The sequence below is a fragment of the Lactuca virosa genome, chromosome 3, assembly GCF_052849685.1.
Source record: "Lactuca virosa cultivar CGN04683 chromosome 3, Lactuca_virosa_CGN04683_v6, whole genome shotgun sequence".
In the NCBI taxonomy this organism is placed as follows: Eukaryota; Viridiplantae; Streptophyta; class Magnoliopsida; order Asterales; family Asteraceae; genus Lactuca; species Lactuca virosa.
In genome coordinates this window covers 170330902-170339880 of record NC_136428.1, presented here as the reverse complement: position 1 = coordinate 170339880, position 8979 = coordinate 170330902, and the positions used below count along the sequence as shown (strand labels likewise).

At 38.0% G+C, this 8979-nt stretch overlaps 1 long non-coding RNA gene across 2 annotated transcripts; it reads left to right on the top strand.

Moving 5' to 3' along the window:
- Positions 1–5257: 5257 nt before the first annotated feature.
- On the top strand, positions 5258–5683 carry LOC145162730 (uncharacterized). Of its 2 annotated transcripts, none has more exons than XR_013739281.1 (3): positions 5258–5323; positions 5436–5538; positions 5617–5683. It is a non-coding gene; the product is annotated as an uncharacterized LOC145162730 (long non-coding RNA). The 2 variants fall into 2 exon arrangements; XR_013739282.1 differs by having other exon boundaries at positions 5265–5354.
- The last annotated feature ends 3296 nt before the right edge of the window (positions 5684–8979 follow it).

The following is an 8979-nucleotide window of genomic DNA, read 5'->3' as shown; positions in this document are numbered from 1 at the left end:
TATACAAAAAATTACAATCGAATAACTGTACTATAAGCTGACGCTGATAAGCTTAGTACGTTGGCGTTGTAGATGTAGTAGACGCTGACACTGATCTATCAGTGTATTGTGTGTTTGACTCATCAAATCATAAGGTGTGACCTTACAATCTCCCTCTATCTGATGATGTCGAAACTAATCGTCAATGAATGCTTTTGGCTCGTGATCCCCCCTGAGAATAAGAAAGAAATATTGACTCTTGCAGTTTTAACGAATGCTCCCCCTGAGAAGATGAATGACTTATCAAGCATTTATGAATTTCATCAGACGGCAGACTTGCACCATTTACTCATCAAATCATGCACAACAATACGTTTTATAACATCAAGTTAATGATGCATTTACATATCATCAATGCACAACCAACTTGTCAAATGGTGTTTCATTAATCCAAAAAGAAATGTGTGATGATCTAAATCAGTACAACCAAACAAATATGTGAATGAAAAAAAAATGCTACCTCCGAACATCACATGCGACCATCATTCTAAAGTTCTAACCATACAAAGAAGACGACATTTGATTAATCAAATTTCAAGATTACTTTCAGGAGAAAGGAAATAACCAGATATATAAATGAACTTCGATAACCATGATTGCATATCCAATAAAAATAACAACTTACACCAAAAAAAAGGAATTGGGGTGGGGCTACAGCAACATAAATTTGTTACCAGATAGTGAATTAAAAAGAGAAGGAGAATGAGAAAAATAGAAATAATGAAGAGGTCCATCGAGATTTTGCTTGTTATTCTTGAAGAAACAATGTATGTCTGATTGGCGTTATTCTTAAATAAATGACAAAGACAAACCGGAGAAACACAGGCAATGGCGATGGGTGAAGAAAAACAAAAATCGATAGAAAAGAGAACCAATTACTTATTTATGGGAAGAAAATATTGACGCCCATAAAGCCCCATAGCAATTTTTCTCATGGTCGCCATTGATTAATAACTTTTTTATACTAGTGCAAATCATCGGAAGTGGATTAATTGGAGCGATTGGAAAAGTAGACAGACGAAAGGCAGAAATCCAACAACACTGCTACATAAAAGATTGGAATGTAAAAAAATATTTGTAAGTTCGGAAGCGATGGCTTGCTGTTGATGGAGGATCGACTGAATAAGAAGTTCATGAAAAATAATTAGGGGTTTAGAGCAACAAGATACAAAAACATGATTACATGGAAATAGTTAGCGGGAATTAATTATTATACCATAATTAAATATAATTACCCTTATCAAATGATTGGTGTAGAATTAGTCATACATTCACACAATACTTATAATTTATATATGAACCTAACTCTCTCTCTCTCTCTCTCTGTATATATATATATATATATATATATATATATATATATATATATACATATATATATATATATATATATATATATATATATATATATGTTGGGACCAGGATCCTTACTATATTCAGGATCCTCTAATATCGAGGATCCTCAGCAACATCAGGATCCCGACTAATTACCGTTATTATTTTTATCAATATTTATAACGGTCATATTTTGTCTATAACTAACACATGTGCAGAAGTAGTCAATGGAAGACCAATTCTCAATGAAGAATCATCTCAACTATGCTAAAGACCCGAAATACTTGGTCAAATAACGTTCATGAAGCTGGTCGTAGAGGATCCCGAAAATATCGGACATCTTGTTGGTTGGATTAGACTATAATTTGACACTTGTAATATGCACACAACACATTGTTCTTTAACTCGGGCTTACTCTACAAAATTCTCTACTCATTCTTACTAAGAACTCATTGTAATCTTTACTTTATATCAACAAAATCATCAAGGCAGGTGATCATTATCACCTCCCAAGGTTTTATGCCGGAGATCCTAGCAATGATCAAGGGCTTTCCTTGTAAACTATTGTGTCACTTTTCTTTTACTACTTGCTATTACACAATTTGAACATCACAGCCTCTCATTCAATTTGGTTGATTAGTACTTGTGTAATTTTTGACCTAAACAATTTGGCGCCCACCGTGGGGCCGTGGTGTTCAAAATCCTCGAAAAAATCATATCTACACAACCGATCCTCTCTTCGTCCAGTGCTCCTTCCATTCCAACCAAAAACCTACCACCTCCTCCGAGTGGACCCCCCGCCCCACTCAGAGGAAAATGTCCGACACTTCCAAGAAAAGCACCCCCACAATCGCTAATCCAGGAATTTTGGGATCCTCAGGGATCCAGGATCTGACTGCCTCAGTCACTACTGCAGAACATTTCGCTATGATGAGGAAAATAACGCAACAGGTGACCCAAAAGCCGGGGGAGAATAGAGCACTACTCAAAGAAGTGGAGAGGATATAGGCAGTATTTCAGAAATCCCAGGAAACTACGCCCACAGTTGTGCAACCAAGGATCCTGGACTTCAATAATGCAGGATCCTCAGAAAATCGCCAGAAGGACACGATTCCTACCACTGTGGAGTCGCCCTGGGGGGCAACTATGGACAACCGAGCGTCCATGATCAATGATCTCAATGAGCCTTTCAACACTCCTAGAAACCTTGACTCTTGTAACTTCTTAAACAACAATACTATTAATACTAACTACACTAATCTTGATGTTGGAATAAAGTCGAACATGGCTAGGGAACTTCAACAATTAAGATAAATGATCTCCAGTGTACCCAGAGTGGTCCAACCAATACCAGAAGCATCCCCTAAAAGCCACAGGATCTCGAGATTTGTTCATGCGAAAGCCGATATCGAAGTCCCTAAACGCTTCCAAACTCCCAGCAAGAAGCTATACAATGGGACTACAGATCCTGAAGACCATATAGCCCAATATAGAGAAAGGATGGAGATTATTCCCATCTCAGGGAACTGGAAGGAAGCTTGCCTATGCAAAGGATTTGGTTCGACTCTTACTGGATCAGCGCTCAAATGGCTACTAAACGTTCCCCCATACTCTATTACTTCATTCGCACACTTAGTCAATATCTTTAGTAACCAATTTTCTTGCAGCAGAACCTTCAAGAAGATCACTAGTGATCTCTACCGGGTGGTTTAGGATCCTAAGGAAAAACTTAGGGACTTTGTTAACAGATTTGGTAGGGAAGTTCTGAGCATCCCCAACATTGAGATGGCCACCGTTGTGGAAGATTTTAAAATAGGATTAAGAAAGGATTCAACCTTCTACGAAGACCTTGTGATGACCCCATGCAAAAGATTGGATGAAGTCAGGTGCCAGGAATTGAGGTTCATAAGGCTTGAGGAGGATAGACAGATCCAGAAGAGAAGCAACCCTTCGGATCAATATGAGAACCCCAACAGGAAGGTTGAATCTTCGACTCAAAGATCCTACAAATCGAAGCCCTACTCCAAACCAGATCATCACAGGGTTAATGCCCTTGAAGATGGAGGAGAAGAATAAGAGCTTCCTAAAATCACTGACTATTGCTTTTTTGTGGATATTTCAGGTGTAATTCATGCCATGTAGGATCTTGGAGATAAAGCAAGATGGCCGAAGAGAAACAGCAATTCAACCGCTTGGAAAGACAAGTCCAAATGGTGTGCTTACCATGAAGATTGTGACCACATGACGGAGGACTGCATAGCTTTACGAAAAGAAATCAGCTACCTCCTTAGCAAAGGACACCTCAAGGATATCCTCGGGAGAAAAAGAGAAAAATCCAAGGAGAACAGCCAAGATGATCGCAGGATCCCGGAGAAACCAGGATCTCCACCCTCTGATGCTAAGAAAATTAACATTATAACATCTTTGGTACCTCTTATTCTCAGGCTAAAAGACACGCCAAGGACTCCAAAACAGAAAAGGAGGATAGGCCACGAAAGAACACTACTAGAAAACAGCCCTTTAATGACGCGCAAACAATGACACGCGCGGATAGAGGACACGCATTTGTGCGTGCCCTAAAAAATAATGACAGTTTTGCAAAATTTGAAAGATAGAAGACACGCATTTGTGTGCTCCCTAAAGTTAGTGTCCAACAAAATAAAAAAAACACGAAGGGTACCTATCCTAAAAAGCGTGTCGTGTTACCCTATCGCTTTATAATTTTAGTCTATGAGCGTGCGTTTTTGTTTTTTAATAGCAGGGGGAAATGAAATCGAAAAAATTAAAACCCCACCTGTTGTGTATCCTCCTTCCACAGGAACGCTCACCTCGATCAGACTCACCACCATCTCTCTCTCTCTCTCTCTCTCTCTCTCTCTCTCTCTCTCTCTCTCTCTCTCTCTCTCTCTCTCTCTCTCTCTCTCTCTCTCTCTCCCCCCCCTCCACGGTACAGACCACCACTATCTTGTATATGGAATGTAATAAACCGGGCCAAGAAGAAAAGGAAAGGGCGATTTCTTGGCTGACAAGCCTCCGCAAAGTGATTCCTCTCAATCTTCATCCTCTCCATACTGTTTCGCTCCATTCTTGCTTCTAATGAATCGAATATCGCCGAATAATAATGTAACGATTCAAGAAATCGCCCGAGAAAAAACGGCCCGTTATGGTTCGTGTCTTTCTCCGCCACCGTTAGCAGCGTCGGCCCTAACTTCTTGATCGCCTTAAGTATCGTTTTCAGGTAACCTCTGCTCTCCTTCACATACGTATGCAAATGGAGTATGTTGTTTACAAACAACGATTCACCTTCTTTTATTCCTAGATTTTCTCTCGTTAGCATCGCCGGAGTGGGTGGCCCTGGAATCAGTCGGAACTGTACTTCAATTCCAACGGAGTGGCCCGATTTATTATATTATGTATACATTTCCTTTCCTTCGATTCTAACCCTAGTTCGTTCTCCCCCCCCCCCCCCCCTTCCTTCACAAACACACATGGATTATGAGCTCCTTATCTGTTCCTATAGGGTTCACGAAGCGTGGTTTATACATCTAGGGTTTCTGAATTTCGAGTATTATGCACACAAATGTCAGAAGAAATATGGTCAACCAGCTCAAATATGGTCTGATTCCAGTTCTCAAAGCCCTCAACTCCGATTGACATGTGATCAAGGCTGGAAAATTTCATAAATTGGTTTCGCTAGCTTTGTGACTTCATCTTTTTTGGGAGTTTGGATTTTGATTCTTGTTCTATTGTTTCCTTTATTAGTTCCATTCTATTTTGAGTTAATAACAGTTCTTTTTGTCTGTTTGCTATAAAAATCAAATTTTGAATCCTCTTAATGACATTTACTGTTGTGTTTTGTTTCCATTTTTCACCTTTTCATTTTGCAGATTGAACCAATACCTAGTTGAAATTTACCTGCTGGGTTTGATCCAAACACATGCCACAGTGTGTGAGAATTATTTTCCTTTTCATTTCCATGTGTGGGCATCATGAAAGCTCTGTGTTTATAAAAAAAATTAAAAATCCCACTTCTAGTCTCTTTACTTTTAATAAAAATGCAGGTATGTGGGAAATATCCATACACAAGTGACTGAACCACTTCTCCAAGAGGTTTTTGCAAGCACTAGTCCTGTTGAAAGCTGCAAACTCATAAGAAAAGACAAAGTACCTATTTCCCTACTTTCTTGCTATTTTTTCAAGCAATTGTGAATAATCTTTACATAAATGTTTTCATTTCTGCAGTCATCATATGGATTCATTCACAATTTTGATCGAAGATTTGCTGCACTTACAATAGTGTCTCTAAATGAAAGGCATTTGTAAGTGGTGTGTGTTCATAGATGTATATTCTGCACTGCAATTTCACCTCAAAACATTGCTCTTATCATATAATTTTTGTAGGTTTGGACAACCTATCAAAGTTAATTGGGCATATGTCACTGGACAAAGGGAGGACACATCAGGTATAGGACTTAATACCCTTTTTGGAAATAATTTATATACCCATATTATTTTCTACCTTCTTTCCTCATGATATTATTACTTTCTTCCTTTTCAGGTCATTATAACATATTTGTTGGTGATCTTAGCCCTGAGGTTACTGATGTTATGTTGTATGCTTGCTTCTCTGTCTATTATAGTTGTTCGTGAATACATGTTTCATCTCTCTATACATACATACATATATAGATTCAAAAAGTTTTCATTTTTTATATATATTTTTTGTTTTGTTTTGCAGAGGATACTAAAGAGCAAAGTGATAGTGATGCCCTTGAGAATAATCCACAGTACACAACCGTTTATGTTGGCAACCTTGGCCGTGAAGTAAGACCTCTTAATCCTAAAATTTATCTGTATGAGACAAGTCTTGAGCAATTAAGAGCTGAAAGTTGTAATAAACTCAAAGTAGATGGAATTGTACCCTTACTAATGTTATTAGAAACAAAGTAAGTTAAAAATTACAAATTAATTGACAAATTTCATTCTTTTTGCAGGTGTGTCATTATTTTTAATTATTTCATGCAAACTGGTGGTTTGAAATACAATACAACTAATGTTTCTCTCACACAACAAACAACAGGTGCATTGTCATCAACACAATTAAAATATTTCAAAGTATGGAAGATTTAAATATAATAACCAATATTCACATTTTTCTTTTTGTATATTATTGTAAATTTTTTATTAATCACTTATTTTGAAATGGAATAATATAAGTGAGATAAATGGATGCAGGGGAATATTGTGTCGATATTGTGTTGTAACTTTGATTTGCAGATGAGATGAGGGAATATTTCTTGTCTTATGGTGAGATCGTAGAACATCAAATAATGCTAGATCATGTCACTAGTCGATCAAGAGGCTTTGGTTTTGTTACATTTGATAGTGAAGAGGTTTTTTTTGTTGCATCTGATGAGCTAGGTTGATATTGTGTTGTAACTTTAATGCTAACTTTTACTTGGATTGTTATTGTATGAAATGCATTTTTTTTGTTATATCATGTATTTTATGTTGTGTTATGACATATTAATTGTCATTTAATTTGAAAATTAGTAAAACTATAAAAAATATATATTTTTTAAAAAAAAAATTATAAATTTTAAAATTAGGACGCGCAATGTGTGTCGTAAATGCGCGTCATAAGGTTACGACACGCAAATGTGTGTCATCTTCCTTTATGATAGGGGCTTCCTTGGTACGCATTGCGTGTCATCTATGCGCGTCGTAAATAGACGACGCACAAAAGCGTGTCGTCTCTCGTTATGACAGGGTCTTCCTTGACACGCATTTGCGCGTCTTCTGAGCGTTTTACGACACGCATTGCGTGTCGTAAAAGGCGGTTTATCTAGTAGTGGAATACCATGGTTAGCAATGAAAAAGAAATTACGTTTGACGAGACTGACAGTGAAGGAATTCATGATCCTCTCCATGACGGAATCGTGATAACACTGTACATGGCCAACCATTTCGTCAAAAGAATCCTCGTTGACGGAGGATCCTCGGTCAATATCATACTCCTAGACGCGCTGAAAAGAATGAACATCCCAGAATCCGAGATAGTCAGAAGATCCTCAGTCCTCATAGGATTTAACGGGGAAACAAAACACACAGTTGGAGAAATAAAGCTACCAATATACATCGAAGGGGTAAACTCCATAAAAAATTTATGTGTTATTGACACCCTGTCTTCTTATAATGTGATACTAGGTAGACCATGGATCCACGAGATGAAAGTGGTTCCATCAACATACCATCAGTGTGTGAAGATGCCCACTCCTTGGAGGACAGTGAAGATCATGGGAGATCAATAAGAATCGAAAGAATGCTACAAGACCTCTATGAAATCTACGACCAAACCCCAACAAGCATAGCAATTAAGGCAGGGGGAACGACATGTTCTAGAGACAAAGGAACAAGACGTAAAGTAAGTTCCCCTATGCATCAAGAATCATGAAGCCAAAGTCCTCATAGGATCCTTAATGCCTGAGCAGATCGAGCAGGATCTACTGAATTTCTTAAAAACTAGAAGCAAGATATTCTCATGGAAACATGAAGATATGACTGATATAGACAAAAATATCATTACTTATAAACTTAATATTGATCCTTCTTTCAGACCAATAAACCAAAAGAGAAGGAAGTTTGCACCCGAAAGGAATCAAATCATCCAAGAGGAAGTAGAGAAACTCCTCAAAACAGGGATGATCAGGGAAGTAAAGTTCCCAAGATGGCTAGCTAATGTGGTTGTTGTACAAAAGAAAAATGGCAAATGGAGAGTGTGTGTAGATTACACGGATCTAACAAAGCTTGTCCTAAGGATCCTTTCCCTCTACCACATATTGACTCTATGATTAGATGCGACGGCTGGCCATGAACTCATGACCTTCATGGATGCTTCAGCAGGATTCCAACAAATCCAAATGGAACCATCAGACTAAGAAGATACTGCATTCATAACACCAACAGGTATATATTGTTACACTGCAATGCCTTTTGGTCTTAAAAATGCAAGTGTGACATATCAAAGATTAGTGAATCGAATGTTCAAAGACAAACTGGGAACACCATGGAAGTTTATATTGACGATATAGTAGTAAAGTCGATGAAAGTCGAAGATCACCTTAGAGACCTCAAGGAAGCATTTGACATCCTGTACGAATACAATATGAATCTAAACCCACTCAAATATCACTTTGGAATGAAGTCAGGCAAGTTCCTTGGATACATGGTAACCAAAAGAGGGATAGAAGCAATCCCAGAATAAATAAAAGCAACCATGGAACTAAGATCCCCGTCTTCAACAACGGACATCCAGAGGCTAACCAGAAGAGTAGCAGCACTCAACAGGTTCATTTCAAGATCCTCAGAAAGGTGCAAGCCCTTTTGGGATATCTTGAAAAAGAATAAGAAATTTGAGTGGAAGGAGGAACACGAGAAAGCCTTCCAGGAACTCAAAACATATCTAAGCTCTGCTCCACTACTAGTGAAACCTATAGATGGAAAACCACTTATTCTCTACCTCTTAGTATCCTGAAAAGCGGTAAGTGCTGTTTTGGTCAATGATCTTAACGAGGAGCAAGATCCTATCTATTATGTAAGTAAAAG